At 43.0% G+C, this 20,733-nt stretch overlaps 1 long non-coding RNA gene across 1 annotated transcript; it reads right to left on the bottom strand.

Annotated features, from left to right (window-relative positions):
* Positions 1 to 1,081: 1,081 nt before the first annotated feature.
* LOC149301705 (uncharacterized) lies at positions 1,082 to 19,622 on the bottom strand. The gene is made up of 3 exons (XR_016272102.1): positions 19,521 to 19,622; positions 13,693 to 13,805; positions 1,082 to 1,276 (listed from the first exon to the last, which is right to left on the bottom strand). It is a non-coding gene; the product is annotated as an uncharacterized LOC149301705 (long non-coding RNA).
* Between the last annotated feature and the right edge of the window lie 1,111 nt (positions 19,623 to 20,733).

The following is a 20,733-nucleotide window of genomic DNA, read 5'->3' as shown; positions in this document are numbered from 1 at the left end:
TGATCGATGTTCCCTTCTAGGCCTCAGTGGGGAGGGCTCTGATGCACTTAGCTTCCAAGCCTCCCACTTGGTTCCTGTCAATCGCAGCACTTTGTGATAGGGAATTAAATTGAACTATATTCTTTGTTAAGGCTTTCAGTTTTTCCTGAATATTCCACCATTCTCTTTCACTGCATGACTTCAGGTTGTAGGGATAAAAATGTGTGGTTTTTTTCTTTTTTGGTCTACTTTTCCCAGTGTACATGCCTTTATTGTGGGCTCCTCTTCCTCACACTTTTTTCTAATGCCTCTTTTCACATTACAGAATTATAGTGCTTTGATACCATTTTAAGGACTATGGCTGTATCACACAGACTCTTGGGATTTGTGGTTTGGTGAAGCACCAGTGGCATCACTGGAGGAGGGTGTGTGTGTGGTGCAGCCAGCACTGACTGAAACCTCGGAAGAGGGGTGAAACTACTCAGGCCCTCCCCTCTTTGCTGCCCCATGCTTTCCCTCATGTGGAAAAGGAGGAGGCGGCACCAAGGGAGGTCACACATGCTTCCCTTCACATGCTATCCTGACCTTTTCCACATGAGGAGAAGGACAGGGTGGCACTGAGGAAGGCGGCGTGTAATGCACCCCAGACGCCACACCCCAGGAGCCCTGCCTCCCACACCGGGTGACACAAGGCGCAGGGATGCCACTGTGAAACACTTTAGCACTTCCAAACTGGCAAATCCTAGGATTCAATAGGAAGAAGCCATGGTAGTTAAAGTGAATCAAAATGCTATGATTGCACAGTGTGAAAGAATTCTGAGCTAAGGAGCCTCTAACGTTTTCTCATATGGGAGTTGCCCCAGCCCCTTGATTATTTTAGTTGCCCTTTCCTGGCCTTTTCAACTACTCCCTGATACACTGCCTCAAACAAATCCCTTGGGGAGAGGAGCTAATAATACCACCAACACTTTATGGCTCCTGTTTTTGTCAGATAATTATATGCTGGATTATCAGGCCGCTCTTACATTGGGTAGCTGTTTTAATGATGGAACATCTCCTGAGATAAATAAAAGCAATATTTCTCTTTTATTGCAAGGGAGAGAAATGGTTGACTTGTCCAAACTACAGCATCACCAAACCCAGGATGATGGAATAAACCTGGCTCAGGAGCAGATGGCATCACTTACTGCAGAACTGATTGGCTGAAGGGAAGGAGGCTCAGCTGTTCCATTATAGCTGGTGGGATGGTATCTGTGGGGCTCATCTTCTTATTCTTGCATATTCAGTAGTAACCACACTGCAAAGTAAAACAAAATCCATAATCCACAAAAGAGCTATATCTTAATTGGCCGGCCAAGATACACAGAACACATCCTGCAAGCTTTTGAAATGCCACTGGCTTTTTTAAAAGGGAAAAGATGTTTAAAATCATATTGGAGTGGGGGGAAATGATGGTGTTGGAGTTACAGGACTACAACATCTGATACAAAATGTAGGTCTGTGACTCAAACACTTGTATTTTTCAACATCTTTTGCCTGCGGAAGGAGCCAGTGGAGCTTTTGTGGGTTTTAGATTTTTGTTTTACTCCTGGCATGTCTCTGTGATCAGATTCATTTGTTTCCCATTTGGAAAACAATTTGTTCCTACAACAGCCAATCCATATGCCAGATTTGTACACAAATGGCTCATTCACACTGTGAAATAACCCGGTGTGGAAGCTGGGTTATTTGAAGGTCGTTCACACTGACACTGAATAGGCTCAGTGGAGTTGGGGTGGGGGGGGGGGGGGCTGGCAAAAAAAAACAACCCATTTTAACATGGTTCTAATGGAACCAGAGATTTTACACCATCTTTTCAAAAGAACCAGTCTTTTTTTACCAGCTGCAAATTGGAACTTGCTGTCAATTCAATTCAGAGTACAGGAAGGGAGGGCTTAATGGGCAGGAGATGGATCATGCCCGCTCCTTTGCTCTCTCCCTGCCAGACAAGCACCATTGTTTTTCCCTTTCAGCACTAAAAGCAGTTCCATAAATGAAGTGGATTCAAACTCAGCAAATGCAAATGGGAAAGCACTCAGAGTCAGGGGCTTTCCCAGCAGATAATGATCCCCAGTTAGCAGACACTAATCCTCTTTGCATTAGCCTCCCAGCCTGAGGCCTGCCATCAGCACAGAACAAGACACATGCAATTCACTCCTGCATTCCCAGGCTCACACAGCATATATAGACCCACTTTTTCCAGGCACGCATTCTCTGAAGATGCCAACCACAGATGCTGCTTGCGAAACGTCAGGAAGAAACTCTTCTAGGACATGGTCACAAGAGCCCCCAAAACCCACAAAAAACTATGGATTCAAACTTCTTGTGCATTGGGAAGTGGTCTCTTTAAAGTGCGTCCCAGTTTTTTCCCCCTTCTGCCAGTGTCCCCTTATCTGCACCGATGGCTGATTCCCAGAGCTCACCAAAGCCAGGGAGGGGGTTCTCCTTGGAACATCATTAGATAATGTACTTCTCTCTTTTTTATTGATTTGACAGCTTATGCACATCTTTGCTATTGCTTGGCCACAGTTGACAGTAGCTTTAAAGACTTGCATCATCAGTATGACAAAGAGGCACCTCATTTGACTGACAGTTTAAAAAAACTCGAGAATGATCAAAATGTCAGTGTCAGAACCCCTTCATTCATTTATTCATTCGGGGTTCTGTCATGATGATATAAAGAGTTTAGATTAAGTCATCTAAGTTAGTAATTAGTTACATGCACTTTGATGATAGGTACATACAACCTTCACCTTGTTGTATGACGTGTTGGAAGGTTGGAAGGCAGACTAGTTAAAGCTGCTGATCATATTTAGTAGTGAACTTATATATATAGTAGTTGCAAATTTCCCATGATGCAGCACTGCAATTTTCCCCCATTTCCTTTCGGTGGTCCTTTTACTTTCAGGGCAACTCATTTTTTATATTTGTGTATGTGCGTGAATGTGAATATACAGATATGTCTGTCTGTCTATCTGTCTGTCTATGTGTGTGTTGAAATTGCTGAAATGGAAGGGAAAATAAAAAAGAGGGACGAAGAAGACACAGAAATATTCATGAGGCAAATATTCACACAATTACGTGAAACAGGGAACAAGAACTTGAGCACCTTTTCACCCCAGAAACGGACAAAGTCATGATTCATTCAGACCCCCACTGAGCATGCGCACGGGTGCCCATTCGAATCATTGAATCCCACCAGTGTAGTAATACAATGTGCACTCACTCCACTTTGCGTGAATCCACATCACGTGACTTGCCTTGGATTTGATTCTCCCTCGATTCAGAAGGGCAATGGAAGGGCAACCAGGTGTGATAAAACATTCATGTTATAATGTGAATTCGCATAGTTGGACCTACAGTCACCCCAGATCTGAGCTGCAAAAACCTCTGTGTGATAAACACCTGTGTTTATGCATCTGTGTCTGTATAAGTACTGGCCTATGGCATTGTGAGCAATGCCTTTTCTCCTTGTTACTTCCTCCAAAGAGAACATACATGTTGGAAGATTTGTTTATTTTTTAAACCTTTCTCTGTCTTATCATCACTCTCTATCGCTCCATGCTTAACTGAAGGAATGCATTTAAAACGTCATATTCACTCAATACGCCTTCATCTCCTTCAAAGGTTGTTGGTCCTTGAGACATTTTCATTTTAAGACTGGTTTGCTTTAGGTGATTGATCATCCCTCAGAGCAGAAGTAGGTGCAAAGGAGTAAAGGAACAGACCAAAAAAGTTGAGAACCTCCATACATTTTGTCTTTCTGATTCTGTGACTACAGCAGAACTGGACCAGAATATTACAAAAATGTTTGACCACAGTACCAAAAAACTTTTATGTGGACACTTATCAAGAAAACAGTTGGAGAACTATGGTGTCTAAAGTAGAGACAAGAAAGTTCCTTTTTAAAGTATATAAAGACTTATATTCATTTAGATTAACAAGATATTCCTGTAATATCTCTTTACTTATTCTGTGCTGAAATTTCCCTATTCTGTCCTCTGCTCCTTTATCCTCAGGTTGAGCTCCCTTTTCCTTTTCTGAGAAGATTGAGGCAAAGAAGGTGTTGAGTAATTCTGCCTTTTCTCTGTCTTCTGTTAGCATTTTGTCATCTTCTCCACGCAGTGGCCCTACCGTTTCCTTCTTCTTCCTTTTGCTGCGGATATATCCAAAAAAGCCCTTTTTATTGTTTTTAACCTCTCTAGCAAGCCTGAGTACATTCTGCGCTTTAGCTTTTCTGACTTTACCCCAAAACATGCCTGCTATTTGTCTGAATTCCTTTTTCGTGATTTCCCCCTTTTTCCATTTCTTATACATGTTCCGTTTCGAACTTAGCTCGGTTGAAAGTTCCTTAGTCATCCATCCTGGTTTCTTGAGACATCTCCCATTTTTCTTTCTCACTGGAACTGTTTGAAATTGTGCCTTCACTATCTCCCTTTTGAGAAACTCCCATCCATCCTGAACTCTCTTCTCTTTTAGTATTTCTGACCACATGATCACCCTCAATACTTCTCTAAGTGAGGCCAGAACGCATTCACATGAATTCGCTAATTCAGCGAATTTATGTGAATTCGAATTGCATTCGAACTGGCTTCCCATTGCCTGAAAATAGCTTGCCATTGCCCGAAATTGTGTGTCATCAACTCTCACGCAATAATGTGAAACCTCGTGATTGCGCTCGGACTGACTTCCCATTGCCTGAAATTGCCTGTGGTAGTCTATCACACAATAACGTTAAACCCCATGATTGCATTTGGATTGCCATTGGATTAGACTTCCAATTTTCCTTTGCCTGATAACATCTATGGAGAGCACCATTTGCACTTGCCTGCTGTATACATATTTTCCCTAACATCACAGGAAAAAGTGTTCAGAATTCTAATTCATTCCTCACTTGGTCCTTGAACAGGATTCATATCCAGACTTTGAAGAGTTTCACACCAATACTTTGGAACTGGATAGATAGAACTGGAGGGCTACAGACAATCAGAGCAGGTGGTACTGTACTAGATGGGCAAATAGCCTAACCTGATATCAATTCCCTATGGTTTTGTTCCACGATTAATCTAGACTTTGCTTTGCTTCTCATGGCATTCATTACTAACTATGACTAATATGCCAATGGAATGCTCAATAACCTGTCCCAAACCACAAGAATGCTGCCTCATATTACAAATACTGTAAGGCTCATGATGTCACTGAGTGCCTATGGAATGAGTTAACACAGCAGTTGCAGAACAGACAATTCTGGATGTCCTTAAGAATGTAACCATTTTTGTAGGGCATTGTAGTAAACCACAGAGAAAGGAAGGGAGAATTCTGTCCAGTCCAAGTATACTGCATTTAGGATGGCCAAAAAAGGAGGAAAAAGGAAAAGCAACACCAAAGAAAATGGCAAAAGGGGGCAGAAAAGTGCATCAAATATATTTGGCATGCCTTCACAGGCCAAATAAAAAAGTGTGCTGTCCAAACAACATATGGGGTTATTCGGGCTGAATCTGGGTGTTTTCATTGCCTCAGGCCTTTAATCAGGAGGGGAAAAATGGTGATATATCTTGTTTTCGAGTATAAAATCCAGACATTTGTCCATGTGGACTGCACTTCATAGCAACATCTGTGTGAGGTCAGTAGAAGGAGTTCAGAAATGCATACATTTACACATATGGGGGTGGAGGAAAAAATGGAGTGGCACCTGCCATGTGAGCATGTACACTGAGATTTATCAGAACAGAGTATGTTTGAAAGGGAACACTATTGGACATTTCTCCTGAACTCACCTTGGTGTGTGTGGATAAGCTTGTGGTTGCTGTGGATTGAGTGATGGGATAACCTCATGATGGGCCTGAGGATGAACCCTATCCGAAATCTGATGTCAGTGAGACCAGGACCCACTGATCCTAAGCAGACTATTTTGAACTCAGCAAGAAAGGGAGGAATATGGATGTTTCAGTGATTGAGGCTAGAAAGTGGAATGGGGGTCACTTGAAGTTGTTTAGATGGCAGCCCCCTGACAAGCGGGCGAATGGCAAACCTCGGTGCCCCAGATGGCAAGAAGTGAGAACAACCAGCCACCCAACTGAGTACTGAATAGGGTCAAGGTTATGGCTAGTGTAGCCCCGTAGAAGGCCAGAGTGAATCGACCCTGAGACCACTACCTTTAACTGTCTACTATGGGAGACACCCTTTTATGTAATATATATAAATATGTGACTATATATCTGTATATCTATCTGATAGTCCTGTTGAGGAACCTGTACTTAGGGCAAGAGGCTGCTGTCGGAACAGAACATGGAGAAACCAAATGGTTCCTAATTGGCAAAGGGGTCAGACAAGGCAGTATCCTTTCACCCTATCTGTTCAACTTGTATGCAGAACATATTATAAGAAAAGCAGGCTTGGACACAGAAGAAGGAGGAGTGAAAACAGGAGGAAGGAATATCAACAATCTAATATATGCAGATGGCACCACAGTACTAGCAGAAAACCTCACAGACCTGGAACACCTACTAAGGAAGATCAAAGAAGAAAGTGCAAAGGCAGGCTTAATGTTGAACATAAAGGAAACAAAAATAATGACCACCGAGGACCTTCACAAGTTCATCCCAGACAATGAAGAAATAGAAATACAATTGACCCTTGTTATACGCTGGGGTTTGGTTCCAAGATCCCCTGTGTATAACAAAATCCGTGTACGCTCAAGTCTCATTAAATATAATGATATAGCAAAATGGTGTCCCTTATACAAAATGGAAAATCAAGATTTGATATTTGAAATTTATACTTCTTTTGAACATTTTCAAACCATGGATGCTTGAATCCATGTATTAAAAAAATCTGTGTATAAGAAGGGCCAACTATAGTAAAAGATCCTCCAGTGGATCCTGGGACTCAGCAGCCCAGCCTTGCCCCAGTGGAAGTGCCAGATTTGGGAGACATACAGCAGCAGAGCACTGAGGTTCCTACCTTCAGCCAGAGGAGATCAGAAAGGGCGTGCCTTCGGCGTTCCAAGAGGCTTGCTGAGAAACACTCATTAGGTAATCAGCAGCTGTGATAAAGGAGCTAGATATAAGATCACCCCCAGTATTTCTCTAAGTTTACTAAAATCAGCTTTCCTAAAGTCTAGAATGCGTGTCTGACTCTGCCTGGCTTCTCCTTTCCACTGTATAACAAACTCCAGAAGAACATGGTCACTTCCACCTAAGGATCCCACCACTTGCACCCCATTAACCAAGGCATCCCTGTTGGTTAGGGTCAGATTCAAAATAGCTGATCCCCTTGTTGCCTCTTCCACTTTTTGGACATTGAAATGGTCTCCAAGGCAAATGAGGAATTTGCTAGACCTTGAGGATTTGGCTGAGTTTGACTTCCAGCAAATATCAGGATAGTTGAAGTCACCCATCACTACTACATCTCTCCTTTCAGAGTGTGAGTCATCTGTTCTAGAAAGGCATCCTCCATTTCCTCCATCTGACTTGGGGGTCTGTAGTAGACTCCCACAATAACATCCCTGTTGTTTCCCTGCCCTTTAATTTTTATCCAGATGCTCTCCACCTGGCTTCCAGGATTGATGTCCTGGGTCTCTTCACTGGTGTAAATGACCCTGACATATAGTGCTATTCCTCCTCCTTTCCTGTTTGGCCTATTTGTCTTAAAAGGGTTATAATCATGAGCCTCATCCCACTAGGTTTCAGAATGCCAGTGAAAAGGAATTAAATATTAGGGTTTTTTTGAATGACTGCAAAAATGGGGCCTGAATGACCAAGCTGGGTTGGGGATTCTGGGAGTTGTAGCCCAATAAGTGAGATTCATGATTCATGAGGTCTTTGCCATCTAAAGCTCCATGGTGGGCCAGTCAGATCCCTTAACAAGGTCCTGAAGATATACTGAAAAGGAGCCAAATTAGGTCATCTCTCTGACTCAGAATTTTCTTCTGCCAAGTAGATCACTGCAATGACATCATAGGTGTTTTCCATCACTCATTCTGATGACTGCATGATTGGATGAGAGAAGAGGCATTAAAAACACATCAGAGTGAAACATATTTTTATTGCTGTGATTATTGGGTAGAGTTGCCAAGGCACCCCAGGCTAGAAACTTTAATAGAAACTGCCACCTAGCCTACATCAGCCCTTGCTGCAGTGTAAAAGGTGTGAGGTAGCTGAAACCAAGATGATCTTGGCTTCCAATTAGTCTGGGCCTTTGATAACCAAACTAAAATGACTAAAATGATATTAAATGTGTGCATTCATTTTGACTTAGATCCAACATAAGAACACAGCAGAGGCTTTTATCTCCAGATTTATAATGGAGTTTGACTCATAGATGCTTTCAGATGACAATTTTCAAAAACTAAAGATAACCATGTGGGAGCTGTCATTCAAAAAGGTTACTCCAGGGTCCAGGCTTTGTTAGGAGTAATGGTCAGGGGTGAATCTGCAGTATTTGCTCCCAGGGCAATGGAAAATGCAATTTGCTGCTATCTTTCTCTAGCCCCACCACTTCTGTCCTGGCTTCGTCTCTGAGGTATGGTGAACCAGTCTTTGGAGACAGCAGTTGTTCAAAGAGGGTTTTATCCAAGGCAAAGATGATCTTTGTCAGAACCAGCTCACTCTGTTTCCAATGTACAGACAACCAGTCAGATTGTGATGGAAAAACAAAGACTTTATTGCAGGCAAAGGAATAGAAGTTGCTAGAAAAGCATTGGAGGCCCCATTCCAACTCACGCATTTGCCTTGGATGGAACTGGTCAGATTCAGTTCCTCCCCCCCTCGAATCTCTCTGGAAATGAGTGCCAATTATCTTTTACCTTGATCGGGGTAATTTACCCCTCCGAAGTTCACATTTGTGGTACTGGTTTAAAATGTAGGCTCCTTTGCTGTCAATCAAATTCACTTCTGCTTTCGTCAAAGGTGACGTTTCCTACAGCCATTGGCCAATGGAACGGGTGCTTTCACTTCTCCTTTTTTTAAAAAAAACTGGCAGCAGTGTGTGCATATTCTGTCAAATTTAAAAACCTCCAGGTGTATGTGTGTGTTATGTGTATTTGGGCCATTACAGATTATGGAAACCCTAAAATGACCCCATCCTGGGATTTTCTTGGCAAGATTGGTTCAAGGAGATTTGCCATTGCCTTTCCTCTGAGAGAGTTTGCCTCCCCCAAAGTCATGGGTTTCCACAGCCTTCCAGCCTCCCCTTCGCTTCCAGCCCAATGCTACAGCCCTTGCCTCCCCCCATGCCATGCCATCCCGTTCCAATAATAATAATAATAATAATAATAATAATAATTCCTCACTCCAGAATGCCCTCTCTGCATCCTCTTGCTTTGTTTTCCCTCCTTGCGACCCCAGAATGCACACACATACATAAGTAGCACAAGCATTCACATATTGCATCAATTTGCCAAATTGAAAGGGAAACATTTGTACCATTTGCATTGTAGCATTTGCATATTACACAAAAAAATAATATTTTTAAAAAGCCTCTTGCAAAGTGAGGTGCCGTGCCGGCAGCAAGCAGAAAGGGGAATGTAGCACAAGCAGACACATCCTATCAAAATGTATCTCCCTGTAGCAAAAAGCATTTGCATAGTCTGTCAAAAATAAAAATATTTTAAAAAGGGAGAGAAGAAGCTGCCTGCGAGAGGGAGGCTTGTTCCGTTCTCTGCCCTCCCTCTGACCTAATTCCCTCCCCTGAACTTGACCCTTCGTCCTGCTCCTTCCTCCTCCTCCTCCTCCTCCTCCTCTACCCCGATGAAGGGGAGGCATGTTCTGCCCTCTGCCCTCCCTCTTCCCTAAATCCCTCCCTTGAACTTGACCTGATCATGACCAGGGTGAAGTTCATATTTGCCGGACCCAGTTTTTCTGAAAAGATACAGCTTAAAGTCCGTTTTCAAAAGACCCACGCCAAGGGGCATTTGCCCCTGAATGGGTGTGGAAGCCTTGATTTCGCTTGTGGAAGAATTGGGGCCAATATGAACTTCCTGTGGTTAATCCAGTTCCTCAACCGGGGTAAAAGGTAGTCTGAATGGCCCCCTAGTTAGATCTAACCAATTTCAGCCCCAACATAGTATTAAAACCTAAAACAATAAAACTCCATCCATCCTCCCACGTATTGGCTCACAAAACTTATTCCCACCAGTGATCTCTAACAGTTTCATTATCACCCATCGTGCCCCCCCCCCCAATTGTCATTCCCAAAGCTCTAAGGTCCAGAACAGACTGCAGAAATAATCCAGTTCAAGATCCCTTCAACTGCCCTGGCTCAGTGCTAGGGAGTCCTGGGAATTGCAGTTTATTGTGGCACCAGAGCTCTCTGAAAGTGAGGGCTAAAGGTCTCACAAAACTACAATTCCCAGAATTGCCTAGCATTAAGCCAGAGCAGTTGAAGTGGTCTCAAACTGGATTATTTCTGCAGTGTGTTTTGAACCTAAGGCGGGGCGGGGGGAGGAGGAGAGGAAAAAACACTCCTCCACATTCCAAGCCTCTGGCAGAAGCAGTCAGTATACCAAGCAACCAAGGTTCTGATGTACATTGCCCAAATCGGCCCATCCTCCAGCCAACACGAATGCCTTCCCATCTTCACATATATGACCTCCTTCCTCTCAGCCACACAATACCAAATAAATCCCCAAATCCACCCCAAAACCATACATAATGGCAGAAGCAATCAAGGCACTGACAATCCTTGCCTCTACACATGATTAAAAAATTATAGATGGACTTACACATTAAAGTTTATTCATATATCACTGTAGATTTACACAGCACTTTACATAACGAACAATCAAAGACAAATAAAACCTGCCATTGGTGTACAGGCTAAAAGCAAAGCAAATTACAAAATTAAAACGTATCTTAAAATAATTTTGAACATTAAATTATACTGACTTATGTTGATGATTTGATTGTGACTTATCATGATAAAGCCGATTGTGGGGAGAAAGAAAGAAAGTGAAATGTAAACTATTTAACCCTCCTGTTCCCATTTGCTGACTAGAAATCTTATTGTAGTTACTGCTGGACCTATTGCAGGGTGCCTAAACCAGACCCTTTGGGCAACTAACTTTGGGGACCTGATGCATTAGAGGTATCCCTAATATGCATAACTCAAATATGAGTAAGAGGAAAAAAAGAAAGTCTTCCTTTGGCACATTGAGGTTTGGTAATAGAACTGGAAGCACTGGATGAACAGGTAACTTTTACAATTTCTGTTTTATTGTTTAATCCCTACAATAAATACTACTGACACTCAGACACCTCACTTGGATTCCTCAGTTTCCTAAATGGAGAGAGATCAAGCTAGAATCTAAAATAAACACGAATACCCATAGACACTGAACTCAGTCTTTAGAGCAACCAAACAGTTACAACATTACATTGAGAATCCTGCTCCTGTACGTATCTGGCCAATCAAAATTAAGTGCAATGTCTATGGCAGCAGTGGAGTTGGGGAGGCTGGAGAACTATGGCCCGTTACAAACGGGCACCCTAGCATGGACTCAGTCCGTACTAGGGTTAGAAAGGGGCATCTCTTCCAGACGCCCCTAACCCTAGTACGGACTGAGTCCGTACGAAATGGCGGTGGCCGTTCCACACGGCCGCCACCATCTTGACATAGCGGACACACTGCGTCCGCACATCGCGCCCTGGAAATGACACCGCGAGTGCATGCTTTGGCACTTGCGGCGTCTCTTCCGGGGTGCAGGAAGGAGCGTAATTTTTGTGCTCCTTCTTTGCAGCGTCCGGGAACCCCACCGTTTGGCTGCTGCGGTTCCTGGATGCTGCAACCGGTGGCGGCAGCAGACCGCCACTTTTCGGCGGTCTGTAACCCACCTATGTCTCCATTCATGTTGGCCATAGATATAGTACAGCCATTGATAGGTGTATCTATGAATGGGCAGCTTGCCAACACTAATAATTAATTAAATGTTCTGAACATGGCACAGGCATGATACTCTCTTATCTTTTGCCTCAGGGAGAAAAATATATTAGCTCAAACCTGTATGGTTGTTTAATACCTGAGGATATATTGTCAGCGTGAATTAAGCAATTTTGTCTGTAAAGCTTGACAATGGCCAGGGCAGTGGACATGACTGCCTTAAGTTTCCCCTCCCACAAAGAGGAGCCAAACAAGCCCCTTGGTTAACCAGGGAGGTGGCGGTGATGAAACAAGTGGGATGGAGACTACAGTGACGATGGCAGAAGACTCAGAATGAGTCTGACTGAATACAAGCTAGATCTGATTGGAAGGCCTATGCAGTGGCAATGGTGGCAGTGACAAAATTAAAATTCTCTGCTACCATTGTGTCTGCACAGTGTCATCCAGCATTGCTGTTCTGAGTGGTCAGGGGCCTTTTACATTCTGGCCCACAAGAAGAACTCAGTCAGGCAAAGCTCCATCATGCCTAGTGCAGAGACAGAAGGGCCTCCCTGCATTCATCTGTCATGGTCCTGGTCAGAGGGAGAGAAGAACCACTGGACTCGATCCTCTTCCCCACTATCATTCCCTTCTCCTTTTGTTTCATGTCTATTTTAGATTGTAAGCCCGAGGGCAGGGAACTATGTAATTAGCAATTTGTAAGCCACTCTGGCAGAAGAATAGGGTATAAAAACTCTGAATGAATGAATGAATGAATGAATGAATGAATGAATGAATCCCAATAGACCCCTGCATCTGTAATACAAGCCAGGTTGGCAAGCTCATCCAGGATCAAGTCCTGAATCAGATGTTTTTTCATTTACTGACCTGGCATTGCGCAGCAGTGTTTTCAGCCCAAGGGGCCTATTGCTAAGGCTAGTCAGACTATTTGAAATGGGGAATATGTATTTTTACTTTACTTATGATTCTGTCATTGTATATTGCATTTTGTATGCATTATTTTGTTGTTCTTATACTAGTCTGTGACAGTAATAAATATTTATCTATCTAATGGGGAAATAAAATGGTTAGAGTCTAAACACATGCGAGTGCTGGAGTTGATGCAAAAATTTCACACTCACTTTCCAGACCAACCAGATCATCAAAGCCAAAGTGCTGAGTGGGATAGATGGCTGTATTTTAACTTTGTGTAAAGTTATCACATCTCAGGATAAGTAGCCGGATATGGGATGAGGAAACAGAGAAACAATGCAATGCAGTGTGTAAAGAACAGAGCACAGTACAGGTTGCTGAACTAAATCTCTGCAACCTCCATTTAGGTAATTATGGGCCTGAACAGACAGGCCAAAATAAAGCTGCTTCGGGTGACTTTGGAGGTATGCAGTTTAGTGACACACACATCTTAAGAGGCCAAAAGCTGCACCAAAGCTGCACTCTAGTCCTTAGGACTGGAGTGAGGCTTTGGCACGGTTTCCGGCCTCTTAGGACTCATGCAGCATTTAAACAGCATACATCCAAAGTGTCCCAAAGTAGCTTTATTTTGGACTGTCTATTCGGGCCCATAGTAACAGTCCTGTAGATGAAGAGAGCACAATATCAGCAGGAAGTAGTGCTTCTCTCAGTTAAGCTACATCCTTGTAGTAGAAATACCCATTGCCAGAGAGACAGAGAGAGAGAGAGAGAGAGAGGGAGAGAGGGAGAGGGAGAGGGAGAGAGAAGAGTTTATCGCACAGCTCCTAGGGATGTGATGGAGGTAGAACAGGATGGGAACAAAATTGGTCAAGAGACACAATTTACCACATGCCAGAACACTGCCAACGCCACCAGAAGTTCCCATTCCATTCCAGATCCGTCCCAGAGGAGGCGATTTTCAGGAACGCTTCTGAGCAGTCACTGCAGCAGTCCAAGACCTAGAGAAACATATTTGAGTGTCATCAGCATACTGATAACATCCCATCCCATGTCTCCGGATGATCTCACTCACTAGCTTCATGTAAATGCTTGCTGTTGTGTGCCTCCAAGTTGTTTCTAACTTATGGGCCCAGAACACCCTCCCTCCCTTCCGAGCACTGGTTCCTGGTGACCCTAAGGTGAAACTATCATGGGGCAAGCTTCATCAGAGGGTGATTTCCATTGCCATCCTCTGAAGCTGAGAGAGCGTGACACCTATTCTGCAAGATCTACACTGGCTGCCCATTCGCTTCCAAGCACAATACAAGGTGTTGGTCATTACCTATAAAGCCCTAAATGGCTTGGGCCCAGGGTAATTGGCGGACCGCCTCTCCCCGTACAATCCGCCCCGCACTCTCAGGTCGGTCGGGAAGCATTTGTTGAGGGTCTCGAAGACGAGATATATATTGACCTCACAAAGGGCATTCTCCATCTCAACCCCGCAGATTTGGAACACCCTCCCCGATGAGCTCCGTTCCGTCACCTCCCTAGACCTTTTTAGAAAAAACCTTAACTTTTCTTTTTCAACAAGCTTTCCCCCATGTATCCTGATATTGTTTTCCCTCGATATTCACATTGTTTTATCCAGCTAGTTTGTATTAGGTTTTAATAGTTGTATGGTTTTAATAGCTTTTAATTGTAATTTTAGTAGTTTTATCATCTGATTATGATTGTAATATGTTATGTTTATTTTGAATTGATTTGTTTTGTTTCTGTTGTACACTGCTTTGATCTATTTTGGAAAAGCGGTTTATAAATAAACATTATTATTATTGTTGCTGGTGGTGTGTGTGTGTGTGGTGCCTTCAAGTTGTTTCCAACTTATGGGGCTCCTAAGGTGAAATTATTTCTTGGCATGTTTCATCAGAGAGAAGTTTGCTATTGCTAGCCTGTGGCTGAGAGAGTGTGCTTTGGGGTTTTCCTCAGGAAGTCCTGCTCTGGATGGTGAAAGTCCCACCCCCTGGAAGGCGGATGTCCTGTCAATTGAGGTCCTGCCCCCTGGAAGTCCCTCCCCTGGCGCCAGGTAACACCCGGTGTGGGAATGCCACTGAGTTTAGGCACTCAGTCTCTAAAAGGTTTGCCATCACTGGCCTATATAATAATAATAATAATAATAATAATAATAATAATAATAATAATAGGATTTATTTATATGCCACCCAATCACTGGGAATCGGGTGGCTTACAACAAAGGGGATAAAAGATGGTTCCCTGCCCTCAGGCTTATAATCTAAAAAGGCACGACACAAAAGGAGAAGGGAATGGTAGGGGGGACAGATCAGGTTCAGCATTCTTCTCTCCCTCTGAGGCCTGGACCAAGGCAGATCGACTGGAGGGAGGGCTCTTTTTTCTCTATATGCTTCCCTGTTGTTCCGTCTGCTGTCCAGATGCTACGTGCTGTTGGGAAAAACTAAGGTCCCTGATCTTTATTCTAATGTCTCTCTCTCTCTCTTTTTTTTTAAACTGGATTTGGACTAGACCACCCTTTAGATAGAGGATTCCTTCAAATAGGATTCCCACTTCAAACAGAAGACTGTCTTCCACAAAGCAAGGCATGTACCCAACCTAAGCAGAAGACAGAAGTACAGGTTTACCCAGTTGTACAAGAGGGTCACCAAAGGTTTTTCATTTTCTCAGTTTGGCAAAAAGATCCAAGTGATTTGTGTATAAGAAGGAAACAGGGAAATTCCCACTGACTTGCACTCATTTTAAGAAATTCATATTTCCTCTTCCTTAATGCAAACATTTTTGGCAAACCTCTCCTCTGGGAATTTTAAGAAATCAGACACAAATGCCTGTCTAGAGTACAACTGACATCCTATTTCCCAACCTTCTCCAGCTGCAATATGTATTTCTGGGAAATCTCTGAATTCGGTCTTAGACAGCCAATCTTTGTGTTTGTACATGTCATTGGGATTTGAAATCTAGATACCTATTTCCCAACTGCATCAGAATGGATCATGTGCTTTAGCAGGGATGAGGAATATGTGGCACTCCACATGATAGACTGCAGTTCCCATAATTCCTTACCATTAGCTATGTGGTCTTGGGTTGTTGGCAGTTGTAGTAATGCATTGCCCATCTATGATCTTGACAGTGCTTCAGAATTGTTGAAAAGAAAGATATTTTAATTTTATAAAAATGAGGAATATATTACATAGGATTGCAGGCTATTTTATGAACCTATAGGAATCAGGTTAGGACAAACCAGCCGCCTAACTGAGGTCAAAGTCAAGCTCAGTGGTTCCATAAATTTTATCACTTTATGTTTGAAACGGCCACGTTCCTTTCTGGATCTTATAAAGCATTAAGGATAGTATAATATTTGAAAATATTCTCTAGAAAATGGTAAAAACGTGTTTCTCAAATGTTGGGAAACTCTGATGAGAAGAACCTTAGATGGGCAAGAATCTTTACAGTCGAGACTAATTCTGTCAAATAATAAAAATAATAACAACAAAAACAACAACAATAAGGCAGCACATAGTATTTATGTATAGAAAACAGCATTCACAGATTTTGTTGATTTCTGGATAGAAAGTGCTATTTTCTGTGCTATAAACTTGTTATGTGTGCAGAAAATCTGCACAAAAGCATGTTTCTTCTTCTTCTTCCTGGATGGGATTAGGCTCAAAGTGTCATGATTATGCAATATTCCTTAAATCATACTGTAGCACATGTGAGTACAACCAACCCATTGAAGGCCAGATACAGAATGTGTAAAAATTACTTCTTTGGGTTACAGCTCCCAGAATCTCCTAACTAGCATGGCCAATCTGAGTTTAGTAAATAACTCCTACTTGCTCATCTAGTCTGAGGACGTTATCAGACAAGGGAAATTGGAAGTATAATCCAATGGCAATCCGAACGCAATCATGGGGGTTTAACATTATTGCGTGATTGACTACCACATGCTGTTTCAGGCAATGGGAAGTCAGTCTGAACGCAATCATGGGGTTTCACGTTATTACGTGAGAGGTGATCACATGCAATTTTGGACAATGGCAAGCTATTTTCAGGCAATGGGGAGTCAGTTCAAATGCAATTCAAATTCACGTAAATTCACTGAACTAGAGAATTCACGTGAATGCCTTCTGGCCCACTTTCTTTTCATTTGATATTAAGAGAAATTCCTCCCGTGTGATAAACTGCTGAGTTTTAACTCTATGCATTAGACCAGTTATTCCCAAAGTGGTCAGTACACCTACCTAGGGGCAGTGGAAAGATCCAGGGTACAGCTGAGGAGGCCAGTGGGCAGGAGAGGGGCGTTGGGGGAGAAAGAGAGTGGCAGGGGGTGTCATTCAAAGTATTGGTGCACAAGAAAGACAAGGGAAATGAGCAGCCTTTAAGACTATGACGGGGATGAGGGTTGCATGAAACTTCTTTTCAGGGTCCTTTAAAACCACAAAGCAGTGTCACTGATCATTTTGTGTGGTGGTGTCTCCCACCCTTCATCTGTCTATTTTGGGATGGACTGGAGCAAGGAGTTAGAACATTTGACAGTGGGGGACAAGCAGTAGCAAAAAAGACCTTTCACATTAGGGACCCTGCTTAAGCTTTGGGAGTTTGCTTGGATTTGGCTGGCGGGTTGGAGCTGCTCTACTGCTGCTGTTTTCTTTTGTTTCATGGGACAGGCAGAGAGAAGAGGTAACAGAAGCAATAGTGTGTGAGTGTGTGTGTGTGTTGTGACACCTGAAGCTGTGTGGGGAAGACATGTCTCCAGGGTAAAAAAGGGAGCAGTATCTAGGGTTGATTTTTTAGAAAAAGTCTTTCCCCTTGGAGTTCCCCATCTCTCCCAGTTTCCAGTCCAGAGCATATATGGCCTCTGTAAACTCCCTATACACACACTACCTGTGCCCCTCTCTGTCCCAATGAAAAAGGATTGAGAGTCCTTCCTCACCATGGAGAAGCTTCTCCCTTTGCACCTGGTCACCTTGGGAAAAGCAACTGAGCAGCTGGCTGAGCAGAGACAAAGAGACTTCTTGCCCACACTGGACTTGGCAGAAGGGGTGGTGCCCATTGTACAAGACACCCTTTGGGTTAGAGCATTACTTTATTAATCTTTGGCCCCTGCTAGAAAAGCATTTACAGCTCTAAGGTACCAATGTATGTCTTCTGCCTATTTGACGGGCAGATATAATAACACTCCTGTCCATCTAAGACTATATAACTGCAAAACCGGGGAAGTGGAGAATATCAAACATTACCTTTTACATTGTCCTCTGTATATATCCCCTAGACAAAGGTTTCTTGAATGTATTTTAAAATCTCTTTCCGATAGATCTTGCTCTCAGCAGATTTGTGTCCTTTTGGCCGGCAAGAATTTATTTGTTACTTCTATCGTAGCAAAATTTGGTTTAGCTGCTAGCAATATTAGAATCAGTTTTCTTGATCGGAATGATGGCTAGAACCATTCTAGTTGTATGTTCCTATTATTTTATCATTTATGATGTATTATTGTTTTTTGTTTATGGGTCTCTCTTACTAATTTTACCATGTTGTTGTATTTGTGGTTTTTGTGCCTTGGTTTTTTTATATACTGTTTTTGTATTTACTATTTGGATCTATTTTATATTGTGACAGCTTTTAGTTTTTAACAATAAACTTCTGTTCTATTCTATTTATGGGATAATTTTGCGATAACCATGACATTGCATGACGTCATGTGCAAAACCTAGTGTTATTGCACGATATTGATGGGAGCATATCACTATGCTCCCGTCTTTTTTGCCAATCTGATAAAGTCCATAGCCGTGTCAGTCTGTACAATCAGTATGCAGAGAAATCTTGCTGCACCTTTGAGATTAACTGGAAGAAAGAAGTTGGCAACATGAGCTTTCATAGACTTCAGTCTACTTCCTCAGATGCCTTTAATAGAGTGAAAACCAGGGACAGACACACACACACACACATATATATATGCCACAGGTATGTGAGACTGTCAATTCAAATTTGAAATCCTTTGTGTATGGAAATGAAGTAGAAAGTTGATGACTGGCCATGGTGGGAAGGCAGGCAGACATGTGCGAGGGAGCTCCTCGCACCGTCTCCAGACAGAGGGGTTCAGAAAGCTATTTAGCTAATGTCATTACTTCACAGCTTTCTGGGAAGAAAGCTAAATTGAGGCTTGAAGGAGGTGAAAGTTACCCAAGACAACGTTGATGTTATCTAAGGTTACTGACCATAGAGCAACCAGCCCCCCTTGTACTGGGATTCCACAAATGGGCGAACAAAGCCAAGCTGTGAAAGATTTAAAACCAATAAAAACTTCACAGAAACAAAGACCGTCTGTGAGGTGTAAAGGCATTTAATTACTTCAAAACTTATATTCCGTCTTCCAAGGACATTGACAAAAAAAGAAGGATTCCCCTTCTGAAGATAAGAAAAGACAGTTCACTGACTTAGGAGGTAAAATGCAGCCTTTCTTTAGTTTAAAATTTTGATTTTGCTGCCGAATTAACTCCACAATGGAAATTCAGTTTGAGATAGTACCTGAAGTAAATTAAGAGGTGTGAGGAGGAGGAGTTATATAGCTCTGGGAGCTCTGGGAGGAGTTATATAGAGCTAGACTCCTAGCTCCACCCCCCAGTGACTCACAGATGTGACCCACAGAAGCTCTACCCCTCAGCAACAAGCACACTCTCCTAAGGGTTTAAAAAAATTCAAACACTCACCAGTCAAAATGGCTACCCAGCAACTGCTCTCCTTCTCCTCTCTGTAGCAGGAACTGGTCTGGAAAGGCTCTAGCAGGAGTTTTATAGAGCTAGATTCCTAGCTCCACCCCCTAGTGACTCACAAATGTGACCCACAGAAGCTCCACCCCCTCAGCAATAAGTACACTCTCCCAAGAGGTTTTTTTAAAAATTCAAACACTCACCACTCAAAATGGCTACCCAGCAACTGCTCTCCTTCTCCTCTCTGTAGCAGAAATTGGTCTGGAAAGGCTCTGGGAGGAGTTATATAGAGCTAGACTGCTAACTCCACCCCCTAGTGACTCACAGATGTGACCCACAGAAGCTCCACCCCTCAGCAACAAGCACACTCTCCTAAGGGTTTAAAAAAATTCAAACACACACCAGTCAAAATGGCTACCCAGCAACTGCTCTCCTTCTCCTCTCTGTAGCAGGAACTGGTCTGGAAAGGCTCTGGCAGGAGTTTTATAACTCCACCCCCTAGTGACTCACAGATGTGACCCACAGAAGCTCCACCCCCTCAGCAATAAGTACACTCTCCCAAGAGGTTTTTTTAAAAATTCAAACACTCACCACTCAAAAAGGCTACCCAGCAACTGCTTTCCTTCTCCTCTCTGTAGCAGGAACAGGCCAGATCCTGTAAATCCACATTTGGACAGGCAGGATAGGGCCCGATCACACCCTGTGCTTTTGGCTAGACAACGCCAGGCCAGGGGAACCCAGGGCTTTTGACCTATGTGGGCAACGCTTTGGAGTATCAGTTATCAGCATGGAGTAGTAGTTTGAGCATTTACGACTCTGGAGACCAGAATTCAAATTCCTGCCCAGCCATGGGGACCCACTCGGTGACCTTGGGCAAGTCACAGCCTCAGAGGAAAATAATGGTAAAGCTTTCTTTGAACAAATCTTCCAGAGAAAACCCTGTGATAGGTTCATTTAAAGTTGCCATTAATTGAAAATGCATTGAAGGAACACAACAACAACAACAACAACAAACCAGTTTCTGGAGTCCAGGTTGTTGTGCCTGTTTGTGAGCCTCCCACAGGCATTATGGGAACTGAAAGCCAGACGAGGAAAGTCTTTGTCTGATCCACCCTTCTTATGTTCTTAAATGATACAGGGAAAATCTATTTGGGTGTCTGTGCTATGCAGAATTAGCACAAAGCCAACTCAGGCACCCCCTGGAGCTTAGTGT

The sequence above is a fragment of the Sceloporus occidentalis genome, unplaced genomic scaffold (genome assembly GCF_023333645.1).
Source record: "Sceloporus occidentalis isolate IW3139 unplaced genomic scaffold, rSceOcc1.0.p SCAF_20, whole genome shotgun sequence".
In the NCBI taxonomy this organism is placed as follows: domain Eukaryota; kingdom Metazoa; phylum Chordata; class Lepidosauria; order Squamata; family Phrynosomatidae; genus Sceloporus; species Sceloporus occidentalis.
Note: the sequence above shows the minus strand (reverse complement) of the source record. Positions and strands in the feature narration are given on the sequence as shown.